Below are 19081 nucleotides of genomic sequence, written 5' to 3'. Positions count from 1 at the left end.
CGTAAAATACTTACATGTTAAAAATAATGTATCAATTAAAAATAATTCATATTAGAAAAACAGTTTATTTAGGCTTAAATAGAAGTTGTCATCTGGGAATCTGAATATGTTCTTCGCCCGTAAACCACATACATTTGAAAACAGCAGTGCTCGATCTGAAATCGGTGAGTTTGTTAATCCAAAATTCATTAAAGTTTTACAAAATATGAAATAAATTAAAACAAATTCGAAATTCGGCCGTCCAGATGCCCATGTTCGGATGGAGAATTACATTATTCAAAATTTGATGGCTCTAGATACTGTCGTTTTTGTCACATTGCGAGAATCTGAACATATTCAGATTCCCAGATGACAACTTCTATTTAAGCCTAAATAAACTGTTTTTCTAATATGAATTATTTTTAATTGATACATTATTTTAACATGTAAGTATTTTACGATATATTAAAAAAATCTTTAAAGGCGCAAAAAGTAGCATAAGGAAACTATGGAGGTCGCAAAACTAAAATCTTAATAGCACAAGTTTGTCAAAAATCGCGTGATCTGGCAACACTGATCTAAAGAGCAAAGTTAAACCAGAGGCAGTATTGGGAATGACGTTGAGCTAACAGCTGACATGAACAACTTCAGACCAAAACATAGCTGCCAAATTTAAATGAAGAAAAAGGCATGTTATGGAAACTAATTAATAGGTTTGGATTCATGTCACTACTAAATTTTATTTAATTGCATCGCATCATTAATAATTAAATTGTCTGTATAGATGGTATACCAAACCTACAAAATAAATGTGTCTGCATACAATTTATTACTATATTAAATGTCTTTCTTATGTTTCCTGTTATTTGTAATTATCCCCAAATGCAAAATCTAATTAACTAAACACAATGTTGTGTTAACAAAGAAATTTTACCTTCAAACGCTTTGTTATTAGGGACCAACGCAGAACCTGTTTCTGAGCATAAGTGTTGCCAGGACCCATGCCTGATTCAGGTCATCACAGAGGGGAAAATTGCAACAAGGTCTTGCAGGAGCTGTCACATCCTTTAATTTTCTAAGCGATAGTCGCATTTACGAATTTTACTTTCCTAGGGTGCAATTCCAATTCTAAAATGATAGTTTGGTGAGTATTATTAGATAAAGAGAATTTTAAAAAGGAGCGTGTGTGCCCTCAGAACGGACACACTATTAATCTAAAAGTTATCCTTACATTTGTTTTCGTAGTGGGAGTCATGCGCACAATACTAGGAATGAAGCTATATTCTTTCATTAAATTTCACCCCACCATAAGCTGAGGATTCCAAAAATTATTTATAGGCTCATCGTAATGTTCCTCTCCACGGTAATCTTTAGTAAAAGGCGAAAGATTACCTCGAAATGAAGAGAAACCAGAGCATGAAATTTTACATTGCCGGAAAGTACAAGCCTATTTTCGTCAGTATAAAAATTGGTGGGTACCTTATAATTCCTTGAGGTTTGCAATTTTTTTAACCTTTTCTTTACATAACTGGCAATAATTTATTTAGTCTGAAGTGGCTGTATGTTGTCAAAACTAGGGGGTGAACTTAATATTTTGTTTCATTTAAATTAATGCAGGAGATCGCCAGCAATTTGATGTTCAAAGTATAACCTCATTTAGAACCTTAGCATACGAACTTTTTCGGAAATTTCATTACTTTCGCATCATAAATGTAAATCAACATGATAACTTATTGTTTTTAATGATTTGATTGAAATACTATTATAATGCCTGACGTACTATTATTTATACCTTCGTATTGTATTAAAATTCATATATTAAGTATAATTAATAAAAAGCGTATGTTATGCAACCAACCCATAGAATAAATTTTTTCGAGAGTTTCATAAGAAGTATCGGGTACCATTCTGCTCATTGTTAATGTCGCAAAGCGTAGCGAAATAGTGGCGGCATCCCACGGTCAGTAGAAATTTCATGGATGCCACCGAAAACACAAAAGAATATTTTCACATTGGGCAGGTCTCAATAAGTTGACCAAGGCCAACTTTCCGTTCGCCATACACGCACTATATCGAAGCACAATGCAGGAATACTGGTTTGAACTAAGCACCAAGAACAAACACTCTCATTTCATGCCCACATTACCAATGCAGAATTTTTTCCTCGAACAGTTCCACTTCGTTTCATGACTTGAAAATAATCTGCATATTTTTTCTCCTCAACTGGACTATTTTCACCCTGCAGGTACTGGTCTGATTAACTGATAAAAGTTGACTTCGAAACTTGATGGAGTAAACCGAACTTCCTTCCATCACTCAAATGTTTGTAATTAAGAGCAGATTAAAGCACTGCATGATTTATCTCTTAGGTATCCAACGAGAGGGTGTGACCTAATTTTTCACTACATTTCTTGATTGATAACAGAATTTGTTGAACATCCAACTGCATTTTGATAAGATTGGAAGCACTTCAGTTAGGCAGAAAAGAATAGAGTTAAACAGAAGAAAATGGACAAATTTTCCTCTAAATGATAGAATTATTTTGAAAACATTCGTTAAGGCGTGGTCAAGGGTGGTGCTAAAATCTAGTACAAAATTTTATCGGTTGATCATTTTGGTTAGGTCATATTTGCCAATGTACGTTGAAAAAAAAAGTTCATGTATCAAACTTCTTATGAAACTCTCGAAAAAATTTATTCTATGGGTTGGTTGCATAACATACGCTTTTTATTAATTATATTTAATATATGAATTTTAATACAATACGAAGGTAGTACGTCAGGCATTATAGTAATATTTCAATCAAATTATTAAAAACAATAAGTTATCATGTTGATTTACATTTACGATGCGAAAGTAATAGAATTTTCGAAAAAGTTCGTCCGCTAAGGTTCTAGACGAGGTTATACTTTGAATATCAAATTACTGGCGATTTGTCAATAGCTGCTGCATCAATTTAAATTAAACGAAATATTAATTTCACCCCCTAGTTTTGACAACATACAGCCACTTCAAAACTCAATAAATTTAGTGCCAGTTATATACAGAAAAGGTTTAAAAAATTATAAGGCATCACATGTTACCCACCAAGTTTTATACTGATTAAAGTAGGGCTTTATTTTCCGGCATTGTGACATTCGTATGCTCTGGTTTCTCTTCATCATACGAGCTAATCTTTCGCCTTTTACTAAAGATTACCGTGGAGACGAACATTGCAATGAGCCTATAAATAATTTTTGTTATCCTCACCTGGTGGTGGGGTGAAATTTAATGAAAGAATGTAGCTTCATTCCTAGTATTGTGCACATGACTCCCACTACGAAAACAAATGTAAGGATAACTTTTAGATTAATAGTGTGTCCGTTCTGAGGGCGCACACGCTCCTTTTTAAATTCTCTTTATCTAATAATACTCATCAAACTATCATTTTAGAATTGGAATTGCACCCTAGGAAAATAAAATTCGTAAATGCGACTATCACTTAGAAAATTAAAGGATGTGACACCTCCTGCAAGACCTTGTTGCAATTATTCCCTCTGTGATGACCTGAATCAGGCATGGGTCCTGGCAGCACTTATGCTCAGAAACAGGTTCTGCGTTGGTCCCTAATAACAAAGCGTTTGAAGGTAAAATTTCTTTGTTAACACAACATTGTGTTTAGTTAATTAGATTTTGCATTTGGGGATAATTACAAATAACAGGAAACATAAGAAAGACATTATTAAGATATTAATAAATTGTATGCAGACACATTTATTTTGTAGGTTTGGTATACCATCTATAAAGACAATTTAATTATTAATGATGCGATGCAATTAAATAAAATTTAGTAGTGACGTGAATCCAAACCTCTTAATTTGTTTCCATAACATGCCTTTTTCTTCATTTAAATTTGGCAGCTAAGTTTTGGTCTGAAGTCGTTCATGTCAGCTGTTAGCTCAACGTCATTCCCAATACTGCCTCTGGTTTAACTTCGCTCTTTAGATCAGTGTTGCCAGATCACGCGATTTTTGACAAACTTGTGCTATTAAGATTTTAGTTTTGCGACCTCCATAGTTTCCTTATGCTACTTTTTGCGCCTTCAAAGATTTTTTTAATATATCGTAAAATACTTACATGTTAAAAATAATGTATCAATTAAAAATAATTCATATTAGAAAAACAGTTTATTTAGGCTTAAATAGAAGTTGTCATCTGGGAATCTGAATATGTTCTTCGCCCGTAAACCACATACATTTGAAAACAGCAGTGCTCGATCTGAAATCGGTGAGTTTGTTAATCCAAAATTCATTAAAGTTTTACAAAATATGAAATAAATTAAAACAAATTCGAAATTCGGCCGTCCAGATGCCCATGTTCGGATGGAGAATTACATTATTCAAAATTTGATGGCTCTAGATACTGTCGTTTTTGTCACATTGCGAGAATCTGAACATATTCAGATTCCCAGATGACAACTTCTATTTAAGCCTAAATAAACTGTTTTTCTAATATGAATTATTTTTAATTGATACATTATTTTAACATGTAAGTATTTTACGATATATTAAAAAAATCTTTAAAGGCGCAAAAAGTAGCATAAGGAAACTATGGAGGTCGCAAAACTAAAATCTTAATAGAACAAGTTTGTCAAAAATCGCGTGATCTGGCAACACTGATCTAAAGAGCAAAGTTAAACCAGAGGCAGTATTGGGAATGACGTTGAGCTAACAGCTGACATGAACAACTTCAGACCAAAACATAGCTGCCAAATTTAAATGAAGAAAAAGACATGTTATGGAAACTAATTAATAGGTTTGGATTCACGTCACTACTAAATTTTATTTAATTGCATCGCATCATTAATAATTAAATTGTCTGTATAGATGGTATACCAAACCTACAAAATAAATGTGTCTGCATACAATTTATTACTATATTAAATGTCTTTCTTATGTTTCCTGTTATTTGTAATTATCCCCAAATGCAAAATCTAATTAACTAAACACAATGTTGTGTTAACAAAGAAATTTTACCTTCAAACGCTTTGTTATTAGGGACCAACGCAGAACCTGTTTCTGAGCATAAGTGTTGCCAGGACCCATGCCTGATTCAGGTCATCACAGAGGGAAAAATTGCAACAAGGTCTTGCAGGAGCTGTCACATCCTTTAATTTTCTAAGCGATAGTCGCATTTACAAATTTTACTTTCCTAGGGTGCAATTCCAATTCTAAAATGATAGTTTGGTGAGTATTATTAGATAAAGAGAATTTTAAAAAGGAGCGTGTGTGCCCTCAGAACGGACACACTATTAATCTAAAAGTTATCCTTACATTTGCTTTCGTAGTGGGAGTCATGCGCACAATACTAGGAATGAAGCTATATTCTTTCATTAAATTTCACCCCACCATAAGCTGAGGATTCCAAAAATTATTTATAGGCTCATCGTAATGTTCCTCTCCACGGTAATCTTTAGTAAAAGGCGAAAGATTACCTCGAAATGAAGAGAAACCAGAGCATGAAATTTTACATTGCCGGAAAGTACAAGCCTATTTTCGTCGGTATAAAAATTGGTGGGTACCTTATAATTCCTTGAGGTTTGCAATTTTTTTAACCTTTTCTTTACATAACTGGCAATAATTTATTTAGTCTGAAGTGGCTGTATGTTGTCAAAACTAGGGGGTGAACTTAATATTTTGTTTCATTTAAATTAATGCAGGAGATCGCCAGCAATTTGATGTTCAAAGTATAACCTCATCTAGAACCTTAGCATACGAACTTTTTCGGAAATTTCATTACTTTCGCATCATAAATGTAAATCAACATGATAACTTATTGTTTTTAATGATTTGATTGAAATACTATTATAATGCCTGACGTACTATTATTTATACCTTCGTATTGTATTAAAATTCATATATTAAGTATAATTAATAAAAAGCGTATGTTATGCAACCAACCCATAGAATAAATTTTTTCGAGAGTTTCATAAGAAGTATCGGGTACCATTCTGCTCATTGTTAATGTCGCAAAGCGTAGCGAAATAGTGGCGGCATCCCACGGTCAGTAGAAATTTCATGGATGCCACCGAAAACACAAAAGAATATTTTCACGTTGGGCAGGTCTCAATAAGTTGACCAAGGCCAACATTCCGTTCGCCATACACGCACTATATGGAAGCACAATGCAGGAATACTGGTTTGAACTAAGCACCAAGAACAAACACTCTCATTTCATGCCCACATTACCAATGCAGAATTTTTTCCTCGAACAGTTCCACTTCGTTTCATGACTTGAAAATAATCTGCATATTTTTTCTCCTCAACTGGACTATTTTCACCCTGCAGGTACTGGTCTGATTAACTGATAAAAGTTGACTTCGAAACTTGATGGAGTAAACCGAACTTCCTTCCATCACTCAAATGTTTGTAATTAAGAGCAGATTAAAGCACTGCATGATTTATCTCTTAGGTATCCAACGAGAGGGTGTGACCTAATTTTTCACTACATTTCTTGATTGATAACAGAATTTGTTGAACATCCAACTGCATTTTGATAAGATTGGAAGCACTTCAGTTAGGCAGAAAAGAATAGAGTTAAACAGAAGAAAATGGACAAATTTTCCTCTAAATGATAGAATTATTTTGAAAACATTCGTTAAGGCGTGGTCAAGGGTGGTGCTAAAATCTAGTACAAAATTTTATCGGTTGATCATTTTGGTTAGGTCATATTTGCCAATGTACGTTGAAAAAAAAAGTTCATGTATCAAACTTCTTATGAAACTCTCGAAAAAATTTATTCTATGGGTTGGTTGCATAACATACGCTTTTTATTAATTATATTTAATATATGAATTTTAATACAATACGAAGGTAGTACGTCAGGCATTATAGTAATATTTCAATCAAATTATTAAAAACAATAAGTTATCATGTTGATTTACATTTACGATGCGAAAGTAATAGAATTTTCGAAAAAGTTCGTCCGCTAAGGTTCTAGACGAGGTTATACTTTGAATATCAAATTACTGGCGATTTGTCAATAGCTGCTGCATCAATTTAAATTAAACGAAATATTAATTTCACCCCCTAGTTTTGACAACATACAGCCACTTCAAAACTAAATAAATTTAGTGCCAGTTATATACAGAAAAGGTTTAAAAAATTATAAGGCATCACATGTTACCCACCAAGTTTTATACTGATTAAAGTAGGGCTTTATTTTCCGGCATTGTGACATTCGTATGCTCTGGTTTCTCTTCATGATACGAGCTAATCTTTCGCCTTTTACTAAAGATTACCGTGGAGACGAACATTGCAATGAGCCTATAAATAATTTTTGGTATCCTCACCTGGTGGTGGGGTGTAATTTAATGAAAGAATGTAGCTTCATTCCTAGTATTGTGCACATGACTCCCACTACGAAAACAAATGTAAGGATAACTTTTAGATTAATAGTGTGTCCGTTCTGAGGGCGCACACGCTCCTTTTTAAATTCTCTTTATCTAATAATACTCACCAAACTATCATTTTAGAATTGGAATTGCACCCTAGGAAAGTAAAATTCGTAAATGCGACTATCGCTTAGAAAATTAAAGGATGTGACAGCTCCTGCAAGACCTTGTTGCAATTAATCCCTCTGTGATGACCTGAATCAGGCATGGTCCTGGCAGCACTTATGCTCAGAAACAGGTTCTGCGTTGGTCCCTAATAACAAAGCGTTTGAAGGTAAAATTTCTTTGTTAACACAACATTGTGTTTAGTTAATTAGATTTTGCATTTGGGGATAATTACAAATAACCGGAAACATAAGAAAGACATTTAATATAGTAATAAATTGTATGCAGACACATTTATTTTGTAGGTTTGGTATACCATCTATACAGACAATTTAATTATTAATGATGCGATGCAATTAAATAAAATTTAGTAGTGACGTGAATCCAAAAATATTAATTAGTTTCCATAACATGCCTTTTTCTTCATTTAAGTTTGGCAGCTAAGTTTTGGTCTGAAGTCGTTCATGTCAGCTGTTAGCTCAACGTCATTCCCAATACTGCCTCTGGTTTAACTTCGCTCTTTAGATCAGTGTTGCCAGATCACCCGATTTTTGACAAACTTGTGCTATTAAGATTTTAGTTTTGCGACCTCCATAGTTTCCTTATGCTACTTTTTGCGCCTTCAAAGATTTTTTAATATATCGTAAATTACTTACATGTTAAAAATAATGTATCAATTAAAAATAATTCATATTAGAAAAACAGTTTATTTAGGCTTAAATAGAAGTTGTCATCTGGGAATCTGAATATGTTCTTCGCCCGTAAACCACATACATTTGAAAACAGCAGTGCTCGATCTGAAATCGGTGAGTTTGTTAATCCAAAATTCATTAAAGTTTTACAAAATATGAAATAAATTAAAACAAATTCGAAATTCGGCCGTCCAGATGCCCATGTTCGGATGGAGGATTACATTATTTAAAATTTGATGGCTCTAGATACTGTCGTTTTTGTCACATTGCGAGAATCTGAACATATTCAGATTCCCAGATGACAACTTCTATTTAAGCCTAAATAAACTGTTTTTCTAATATGAATTATTTTTAATTGATACATTATTTTAACATGTAAGTATTTTACGATATATTAAAAAAATCTTTAAAGGCGCAAAAAGTAGCATAAGGAAACTATGGAGGTCGCAAAACTAAAATCTTAATAGCACAAGTTTGTCAAAAATCGCGTGATCTGGCAACACTGATCTAAAGAGCAAAGTTAAACCAGAGGCAGTATTGGGAATGACGTTGAGCTAACAGCTGACATGAACAACCTCAGACCAAAACATAGCTGCCAAATTTAAATGAAGAAAAAGGCATGTTATGGAAACTAATTAATAGGTTTGGATTCACGTCACTACTAAATTTTATTTAATTGCATCGCATCATTAATAATTAAATTGTCTGTATAGATGGTATACCAAACCTACAAAATAAATGTGTCTGCATACAATTTATTACTATATTAAATGTCTTTCTTATGTTTCCTGTTATTTGTAATTATCCCCAAATGCAAAATCTAATTAACTAAACACAATGTTGTGTTAACAAAGAAATTTTACCTTCAAACGCTTTGTTATTAGGGACCAACGCAGAACCTGTTTCTGAGCATAAGTGCTGCCAGGACCCATGCCTGATTCAGGTCATCACAGAGGGAAAAATTGCAACAAGGTCTTGCAGGAGCTGTCACATCCTTTAATTTTCTAAGCGATAGTCGCATTTACGAATTTTACTTTCCTAGGGTGCAATTCCAATTCTAAAATGATAGTTTGGTGAGTATTATTAGATAAAGAGAATTTTAAAAAGGAGCGTGTGTGCCCTCAGAACGGACACACTATTAATCTAAAAGTTATCCTTACATTTGTTTTCGTAGTGGGAGTCATGCGCACAATACTAGGAATGAAGCTATATTCTTTCATTAAATTTCACCCCACCATCAGGTGAGGATTCCAAAAATTATTTATAGGCTCATTGTAATGTTCCTCTCCACGGTAATCTTTAGTAAAAGGCGAAAGATTAGCTCGAATGATGAAGAGATACCAGAGCATGAAATTTTACATTGCCGGAAAGTACAAGCCTATTTTCGTCAGTATAAAAATTGGTGGGTACCTTATAATTCCTTGAGGTTTGCAATTTTTTAACCTTTTTTTTACATAACTGGCAATAATTTATTTAGTCTGAAGTGGCTGTATGTTGTCAAAACTAGGGGGTGAACTTAATATTTTGTTTCATTTAAATTAATGCAGGAGATCGCCAGCAATTTGATGTTCAAAGTATAACCTCGTCTAGAACCTTAGCATACGAACTTTTTCGGAAATTTCATTACTTTCGCATCATAAATGTAAATCAACATGATAACTTATTGTTTTTAATGATTTGATTGAAATACTATTATAATGCCTGACGTACTATTATTTATACCTTCGTATTGTATTAAAATTCATATATTAAGTATAATTAATAAAAAGCGTATGTTATGCAACCAACCCATAGAATAAATTTTTTCGAGAGTTTCATAAGAAGTATCGGGTACCATTCTGCTCATTGTTAATGTCGCAAAGCGTAGCGAAATAGTGGCGGCATCCCACGGTCAGTAGAAATTTCATGGATGCCACCGAAAACACAAAAGAATATTTTCACATTGGGCAGGTCTCAATAAGTTGACCAAGGCCAACTTTCCGTTCGCCATACACGCACTATATCGAAGCACAATGCAGGAATACTGGTTTGAACTAAGCACCAAGATCCGCCCTCATTTCATGCCCACATTACCAATGCAGAATTTTTTCCTCGAACAGTTCCACTTCGTTTCATGACTTGAAAATAATCTGCATATTTTTTCTCCTCAATTGGACTATTTTCACCCTGCAGGTACTGGTCTGATTAACTGATAAAAGTTGACTTCGAAACTTGATGGAGTAAACCGGACTTCCTTCCATCACTCAAATGTTTGTAATTAAGAGCAGATTAAAGCACTGCATGATTTATCTCTTAGGTATCCAACGAGAGGGTGTGACCTAATTTTTCACTACATTTTTTGATTGATAACAGAATGTGTTGAACATCCAACTGCATTTTGATAAGATTGGAAGCACTTCAGTTAGGCAGAAGAGAATAGAGTTAAACAGAAGAAAATGGACAAATTTTTCTCAAAATGATAGAATTATTTTGAAAACATTCGTTAAGGCGTGGTCAAGGGTGGTGCTAAAATCTAGTACAAAATTTTATCGGTTGATCATTTTGGTTAGGTCATATTTGCCAATGTACGTTGAAAAAAAAAGTTCATGTATCAAACTTCTTATGAAACTCTCGAAAAAATTTATTCTATGGGTTGGTTGCATAACATACGCTTTTTATTAATTATACTTAATATATGAATTTTAATACAATACGAAGGTATAAATAATAGTACGTCAGGCATTATAATAGTTATTCAATCAAATCATTAAAAACAATAAGTTATCATGTTGATTTACATTTACGATGCGAAAGTAATAGAATTTTCGAAAAAGTTCGTCCGCTAAGGTTCTAGACGAGGTTCTACTTTGAATATCAAATTACTGGCGATTTGTCAATAGCTGCTGCATCAATTTAAATTAAACGAAATATTAATTTCACCCCCTAGTTTTGACAACATACAGCCACTTCAAAACTAAATAAATTTAGTGCCAGTTATATACAGAAAAGGTTTAAAAAATTATAAGGCATCACAAGTTACCCACCAAGTTTTATACTGATTAAAGTAGGGCTTTATTTTCCGGCATTGTGACATTCGTATGCTCTGGTTTCTCTTCATGATACGAGCTAATCTTTCGCCTTTTACTAAAGATTACCGTGGAGACGAACATTGCAATGAGCCTATAAATAATTTTTGGTATCCTCACCTGGTGGTGGGGTGAAATTTAATGAAAGAATGTAGCTTCATTCCTAGTATTGTGCACATGACTCCCACTACGAAAACAAATGTAAGGATAACTTTTAGATTAATAGTGTGTCCGTTCTGAGGGCGCACACGCTCCTTTTTAAATTCTCTTTATCTAATAATACTCACCAAACTATCATTTTAGAATTGGAATTGCACCCTAGGAAAGTAAAATTCGTAAATGCGACTATCGCTTAGAAAATTAAAGGATGTGACAGCTCCTGCAAGACCTTGTTGCAATTATTCCCTCTGTGATGACCTGAATCAGGCATGGTCCTGGCAGCACTTATGCTCAGAAACAGGTTCTGCGTTGGTCCCTAATAACAAAGCGTTTGAAGGTAAAATTTCTTTGTTAACACAACATTGTGTTTAGTTAATTAGATTTTGCATTTGGGGATAATTACAAATAACCGGAAACATAAGAAAGACATTTAATATAGTAATAAATTGTATGCAGACACATTTATTTTGTAGGTTTGGTATACCATCTATAAAGACAATTTAATTATTAATGATGCGATGCAATTAAATAAAATTTAGTAGTGACGTGAATCCAAACCTCTTAATTTGTTTCCATAACATGCCTTTTTCTTCATTTAAATTTGGCAGCTAAGTTTTGGTCTGAAGTCGTTCATGTCAGCTGTTAGCTCAACGTCATTCCCAATACTGCCTCTGGTTTAACTTCGCTCTTTAGATCAGTGTTGCCAGATCACGCGATTTTTGACAAACTTGTGCTATTAAGATTTTAGTTTTGCGACCTCCATAGTTTCCTTATGCTACTTTTTGCGCCTTCAAAGATTTTTTTAATATATCGTAAAATACTTACATGTTAAAAATAATGTATCAATTAAAAATAATTCATATTAGAAAAACAGTTTATTTAGGCTTAAATAGAAGTTGTCATCTGGGAATCTGAATATGTTCTTCGCCCGTAAACCACATACATTTGAAAACAGCAGTGCTCGATCTGAAATCGGTGAGTTTGTTAATCCAAAATTCATTAAAGTTTTACAAAATATGAAATAAATTAAAACAAATTCGAAATTCGGCCGTCCAGATGCCCATGTTCGGATGGAGGATTACATTATTCAAAATTTGATGGCTCTAGATACTGTCGTTTTTGTCACATTGCGAGAATCTGAACATATTCAGATTCCCAGATGACAACTTCTATTTAAGCCTAAATAAACTGTTTTTCTAATATGAATTATTTTTAATTGATACATTATTTTAACATGTAAGTATTTTACGATATATTAAAAAAATCTTTAAAGGCGCAAAAAGTAGCTTAAGGAAACTATGGAGGTCGCAAAACTAAAATCTTAATAGCACAAGTTTGTCAAAAATCGCGTGATCTGGCAACACTGATCTAAAGAGCAAAGTTAAACCAGAGGCAGTATTGGGAATGACGTTGAGCTAACAGCTGACATGAACAACTTCAGACCAAAACATAGCTGCCAAATTTAAATGAAGAAAAAGGCATGTTATGGAAACTAATTAATAGGTTTGGATTCACGTCACTACTAAATTTTATTTAATTGCATCGCATCATTAATAATTAAATTGTCTGTATAGATGGTATACCAAACCTACAAAATAAATGTGTCTGCATACAATTTATTACTATATTAAATGTCTTTCTTATGTTTCCTGTTATTTGTAATTATCCCCAAATGCAAAATCTAATTAACTAAACACAATGTTGTGTTAACAAAGAAATTTTACCTTCAAACGCTTTGTTATTAGGGACCAACGCAGAACCTGTTTCTGAGCATAAGTGTTGCCAGGACCCATGCCTGATTCAGGTCATCACAGAGGGAAAAATTGCAACAAGGTCTTGCAGGAGCTGTCACATCCTTTAATTTTCTAAGCGATAGTCGCATTTACGAATTTTACTTTCCTAGGGTGCAATTCCAATTCTAAAATGATAGTTTGGTGAGTATTATTAGATAAAGAGAATTTTAAAAAGGAGCGTGTGTGCCCTCAGAACGGACACACTATTAATCTAAAAGTTATCCGTACATTTGTTTTCGTAGTGGGAGTCATGCGCACAATACTAGGAATGAAGCTATATTCTTTCATTATATTTCACCCCACCATCAGCTGAGGATTCCAAAAATTATTTATAGGCTCATCGTAATGTTCCTCTCCACGGTAATCTTTAGTAAAAGGCGAAAGATTACCTCGAAATGAAGAGAAACCAGAGCATGAAATTTTACATTGCCGGAAAGTACAAGCCTATTTTCGTCAGTATAAAAATTGGTGGGTACCTTATAATTCCTTGAGGTTTGCAATTTTTTTAACCTTTTCTTTACATAACTGGCAATAATTTATTTAGTCTGAAGTGGCTGTATGTTATCAAAACTAGGGGGTGAACTTAATATTTTGTTTCATTTAAATTAATGCAGGAGATCGCCAGCAATTTGATGTTCAAAGTATAACCTCATCTAGAACCTTAGCATACGAACTTTTTCGGAAATTTCATTACTTTCGCATCATAAATGTAAATCAACATGATAACTTATTGTTTTTAATGATTTGATTGAAATACTATTATAATGCCTGACGTACTATTATTTATACCTTCGTATTGTATTAAAATTCATATATTAAGTATAATTAATAAAAAGCGTATGTTATGCAACCAACCCATAGAATAAATTTTTTCGAGAGTTTCATAAGAAGTATCGGGTACCATTCTGCTCATTGTTAATGTCGCAAAGCGTAGCGAAATAGTGGCGGCATCCCACGGTCAGTAGAAATTTCATGGATGCCACCGAAAACACAAAAGAATATTTTCACATTGGGCAGGTCTCAATAAGTTGACCAAGGCCAACTTTCCGTTCGCCATACACGCACTATATCGAAGCACAATGCAGGAATACTGGTTTGAACTAAGCACCAAGATCCGCCCTCATTTCATGCCCACATTACCAATGCAGAATTTTTTCCTCGAACAGTTCCACTTCGTTTCATGACTTGAAAATAATCTGCATATTTTTTCTCCTCAATTGGACTATTTTCACCCTGCAGGTACTGGTCTGATTAACTGATAAAAGTTGACTTCGAAACTTGATGGAGTAAACCGGACTTCCTTCCATCACTCAAATGTTTGTAATTAAGAGCAGATTAAAGCACTGCATGATTTATCTCTTAGGTATCCAACGAGAGAGTGTGACCTAATTTTTCACTACATTTTTTGATTGATAACAGAATGTGTTGAACATCCAACTGCATTTTGATAAGATTGGAAGCACTTCAGTTAGGCAGAAAAGAATAGAGTTAAACAGAAGAAAATGGACAAATTTTTCTCAAAATGATAGAATTATTTTGAAAACATTCGTTAAGGCGTGGTCAAGGGTGGTGCTAAAATCTAGTACAAAATTTTATCGGTTGATCATTTTGGTTAGGTCATATTTGCCAATGTACGTTGAAAAAAAAAGTTCATGTATCAAACTTCTTATGAAACTCTCGAAAAAATTTATTCTATGGGTTGGTTGCATAACATACGCTTTTTATTAATTATATTTAATATATGAATTTTAATACAATACGAAGGTAGTACGTCAGGCATTATAGTAATATTTCAATCAAATTATTAAAAACAATAAGTTATCATGTTGATTTACATTTACGATGCGAAAGTAATAGAATTTTCGAAAAAGTTCGTCCGCTAAGGTTCTAGACGAGGTTATACTTTGAATATCAAATTACTGGCGATTTGTCAATAGCTGCTGCATCAATTTAAATTAAACGAAATATTAATTTCACCCCCTAGTTTTGACAACATACAGCCACTTCAAAACTAAATAAATTTAGTGCCAGTTATATACAGAAAAGGTTTAAAAAATTATAAGGCATCACATGTTACCCACCAAGTTTTATACTGAATAAAGTAGGGCTTTATTTTCCGGCATTGTGACATTCGTATGCTCTGGTTTCTCTTCATGATACGAGCTAATCTTTCGCCTTTTACTAAAGATTACCGTGGAGACGAACATTGCAATGAGCCTATAAATAATTTTTGGTATCCTAATCTGGTGGTGGGGTGAAATTTAATGAAAGAATGTAGCTTCATTCCTAGTATTGTGCACATGACTCCCACTACGAAAACAAATGTAAGGATAACTTTTAGATTAATAGTGTGTCCGTTCTGAGGGCGCACACGCTCCTTTTTAAATTCTCTTTATCTAATAATACTCACCAAACTATCATTTTAGAATTGGAATTGCACCCTAGGAAAGTAAAATTCGTAAATGCGACTATCGCTTAGAAAATTAAAGGATGTGACAGCTCCTGCAAGACCTTGTTGCAATTATTCCCTCTGTGATGACCTGAATCAGGCATGGTCCTGGCAGCACTTATGCTCAGAAACAGGTTCTGCGTTGGTCCCTAATAACAAAGCGTTTGAAGGTAAAATTTCTTTGTTAACACAACATTGTGTTTAGTTAATTAGATTTTGCATTTGGGGATAATTACAAATAACCGGAAACATAAGAAAGACATTTAATATAGTAATAAATTGTATGCAGACACATTTATTTTGTAGGTTTGGTATACCATCTATAAAGACAATTTAATTATTAATGATGCGATGCAATTAAATAAAATTTAGTAGTGACGTGAATCCAAACCTCTTAATTTGTTTCCATAACATGCCTTTTTCTTCATTTAAATTTGGCAGCTAAGTTTTGGTCTGAAGTCGTTCATGTCAGCTGTTAGCTCAACGTCATTCCCAATACTGCCTCTGGTTTAACTTCGCTCTTTAGATCAGTGTTGCCAGATCACGCGATTTTTGACAAACTTGTGCTATTAAGATTTTAGTTTTGCGACCTCCATAGTTTCCTTATGCTACTTTTTGCGCCTTCAAAGATTTTTTTAATATATCGTAAAATACTTACATGTTAAAAATAATGTATCAATTAAAAATAATTCATATTAGAAAAACAGTTTATTTAGGCTTAAATAGAAGTTGTCATCTGGGAATCTGAATATGTTCTTCGCCCGTAAACCACATACATTTGAAAACAGCAGTGCTCGATCTGAAATCGGTGAGTTTGTTAATCCAAAATTCATTAAAGTTTTACAAAATATGAAATAAATTAAAACAAATTCGAAATTCGGCCGTCCAGATGCCCATGTTCGGATGGAGGATTACATTATTCAAAATTTGATGGCTCTAGATACTGTCGTTTTTGTCACATTGCGAGAATCTGAACATATTCAGATTCCCAGATGACAACTTCTATTTAAGCCTAAATAAACTGTTTTTCTAATATGAATTATTTTTAATTGATACATTATTTTAACATGTAAGTATTTTACGATATATTAAAAAAATCTTTAAAGGCGCAAAAAGTAGCATAAGGAAACTATGGAGGTCCCAAAACTAAAATCTTAATAGCACAAGTTTGTCAAAAATCGCGTGATCTGGCAACACTGATCTAAAGAGCAAAGTTAAACCAGAGGCAGTATTGGGAATGACGTTGAGCTAACAGCTGACATGAACAACTTCAGACCAAAACATAGCTGCCAAATTTAAATGAAGAAAAAGGCATGTTATGGAAACTAATTAATAGGTTTGGATTCACGTCACTACTAAATTTTATTTAATTGCATCGCATCATTAATAATTAAATTGTCTGTATAGATGGTATACCAAACCTACAAAATAAATGTGTCTGCATACAATTTATTACTATATTAAATGTCTTTCTTATGTTTCCTGTTATTTGTAATTATCCCCAAATGCAAAATCTAATTAACTAAACACAATGTTGTGTTAACAAAGAAATTTTACCTTCAAACGCTTTGTTATTAGGGACCAACGCAGAACCTGTTTCTGAGCATAAGTGCTGCCAGGACCCATGCCTGATTCAGGTCATCACAGAGGGAAAAATTGCAACAAGGTCTTGCAGGAGCTGTCACATCCTTTAATTTTCTAAGCGATAGTCGCATTTACGAATTTTACTTTCCTAGGGTGCAATTCCAATTCTAAAATGATAGTTTGGTGAGTATTATTAGATAAAGAGAATTTTAAAAAGGAGCGTGTGTGCCCTCAGAACGGACACACTATTAATCTAAAAGTTATCCGTACATTTGTTTTCGTAGTGGGAGTCATGCGCACAATACTAGGAATGAAGCTATATTCTTTCATTAAATTTCACCCCACCATCAGGTGAGGATTCCAAAAATTATTTATAGGCTCATCGTAATGTTCCTCTCCACGGTAATCTTTAGTAAAAGGCGAAAGATTAGCTCGAATGATGAAGAGATACCAGAGCATGAAATTTTACATTGCCGGAAAGTACAAGCCTATTTTCGTCAGTATAAAAATTGGTGGGTACCTTATAATTCCTTGAGGTTTGCAATTTTTTAACCTTTTTTTTACATAACTGGCAATAATTTATTTAGTCTGAAGTGGCTGTATGTTGTCAAAACTAGGGGGTGAACTTAATATTTTGTTTCATTTAAATTAATGCAGGAGATCGCCAGCAATTTGATGTTCAAAGTATAACCTCGTCTAGAACCTTAGCATACGAACTTTTTCGGAAATTTCATTACTTTCGCATCATAAATGTAAATCAACATGATAACTTATTGTTTTTAATGATTTGATTGAAATACTATTATAATGCCTGACGTACTATTATTTATACCTTCGTATTGTATTAAAATTCATATATTAAGTATAATTAATAAAAAGCGTATGTTATGCAACCAACCCATAGAATAAATTTTTTCGAGAGTTTCATAAGAAGTATCGGGTACCATTCTGCTCATTGTTAATGTCGCAAAGCGTAGCGAAATAGTGGCGGCATCCCACGGTCAGTAGAAATTTCATGGATGCCACCGAAAACACAAAAGAATATTTTCACATTGGGCAGGTCTCAATAAGTTGACCAAGGCCAACTTTCCGTTCGCCATACACGCACTATATCGAAGCACAATGCAGGAATACTGGTTTGAACTAAGCACCAAGATCCGCCCTCATTTCATGCCCACATTACCAATGCAGAATTTTTTCCTCGAACAGTTCCACTTCGTTTCATGACTTGAAAATAATCTGCATATTTTTTCTCCTCAATTGGACTATTTTCACCCTGCATGTACTGGTCTGATTAACTGATAAAAGTTGACTTCGAAACTTGATGGAGTAAACCGGACTTCCTTCCATCACTCAAATGTTTGTAATTAAGAGCAGATTAAAGCACTGCATGATTTATCTCTTAGGTATCCAACGAGAGGGTGTGACCTAATTTTTCACTACATTTTTTGATTGATAACAGAATGTGTTGAACATCCAACTGCATTTTGATAAGATTGGAAGCACTTCAGTTAGGCAGAAAAGAATAGAGTTAAACAGAAGAAAATGGACAAATTTTTCTCAAAATGATAGAATTATTTTGAAAACATTCGTTAAGGCGTGGTCAAGGGTGGTGCTAAAATCTAGTACAAAATTTTATCGGTTGATCATTTTGGTTAGGTCATATTTGCCAATGTACGTTGAAAAAAAAAGTTCATGTATCAAACTTCTTATGAAACTCTCGAAAAAATTTATTCTATGGGTTGGTTGCATAACATACGCTTTTTATTAATTATACTTAATATATGAATTTTAATACAATACGAAGGTATAAATAATAGTAC

The 19081-nt window shown here is 33.5% G+C and overlaps 9 non-coding genes across 9 annotated transcripts; 4 read left to right on the top strand and 5 right to left on the bottom strand.

The window, feature by feature from the left end:
- Positions 1 to 1278: 1278 nt before the first annotated feature.
- Positions 1279 to 1397, bottom strand: LOC146994153 (U5 spliceosomal RNA). The gene has a single exon (XR_015044166.1). It is a non-coding gene; the product is annotated as a U5 spliceosomal RNA (small nuclear RNA).
- Positions 1398 to 3120: 1723 nt separating this feature from the next.
- LOC146994152 (U5 spliceosomal RNA) lies at positions 3121 to 3242 on the top strand. The gene has a single exon (XR_015044197.1). It is a non-coding gene; the product is annotated as a U5 spliceosomal RNA (small nuclear RNA).
- A 2117-nt stretch (positions 3243 to 5359) lies between these two features.
- Positions 5360 to 5478, bottom strand: LOC146994151 (U5 spliceosomal RNA). The gene has a single exon (XR_015044165.1). It is a non-coding gene; the product is annotated as a U5 spliceosomal RNA (small nuclear RNA).
- A 1723-nt stretch (positions 5479 to 7201) lies between these two features.
- Positions 7202 to 7323, top strand: LOC118180787 (U5 spliceosomal RNA). The gene has a single exon (XR_004756738.1). It is a non-coding gene; the product is annotated as a U5 spliceosomal RNA (small nuclear RNA).
- Positions 7324 to 9436: 2113 nt separating this feature from the next.
- Positions 9437 to 9557, bottom strand: LOC118191470 (U5 spliceosomal RNA). The gene has a single exon (XR_004758599.1). It is a non-coding gene; the product is annotated as a U5 spliceosomal RNA (small nuclear RNA).
- A 1728-nt stretch (positions 9558 to 11285) lies between these two features.
- Positions 11286 to 11407, top strand: LOC118191474 (U5 spliceosomal RNA). The gene has a single exon (XR_004758603.1). It is a non-coding gene; the product is annotated as a U5 spliceosomal RNA (small nuclear RNA).
- A 2114-nt stretch (positions 11408 to 13521) lies between these two features.
- Positions 13522 to 13640, bottom strand: LOC118191475 (U5 spliceosomal RNA). Its single transcript, XR_004758604.2, has one exon. It is a non-coding gene; the product is annotated as a U5 spliceosomal RNA (small nuclear RNA).
- A 1720-nt stretch (positions 13641 to 15360) lies between these two features.
- On the top strand, positions 15361 to 15481 carry LOC146994150 (U5 spliceosomal RNA). The gene has a single exon (XR_015044196.1). It is a non-coding gene; the product is annotated as a U5 spliceosomal RNA (small nuclear RNA).
- Positions 15482 to 17596: 2115 nt separating this feature from the next.
- On the bottom strand, positions 17597 to 17717 carry LOC118180792 (U5 spliceosomal RNA). The gene has a single exon (XR_004756742.2). It is a non-coding gene; the product is annotated as a U5 spliceosomal RNA (small nuclear RNA).
- Positions 17718 to 19081: the final 1364 nt, after the last annotated feature.

The sequence above is a fragment of the Stegodyphus dumicola genome, chromosome 11 (assembly GCF_044657685.1).
Source record: "Stegodyphus dumicola isolate Sdum_Otavi_A_Nest chromosome 11, ASM4465768v1".
Classification (NCBI taxonomy): Eukaryota; Metazoa; Arthropoda; class Arachnida; order Araneae; family Eresidae; genus Stegodyphus; species Stegodyphus dumicola.
The sequence above is the reverse complement of the archived record's forward strand: the minus strand, read 5'-3'. Positions and strand labels throughout refer to the sequence as shown.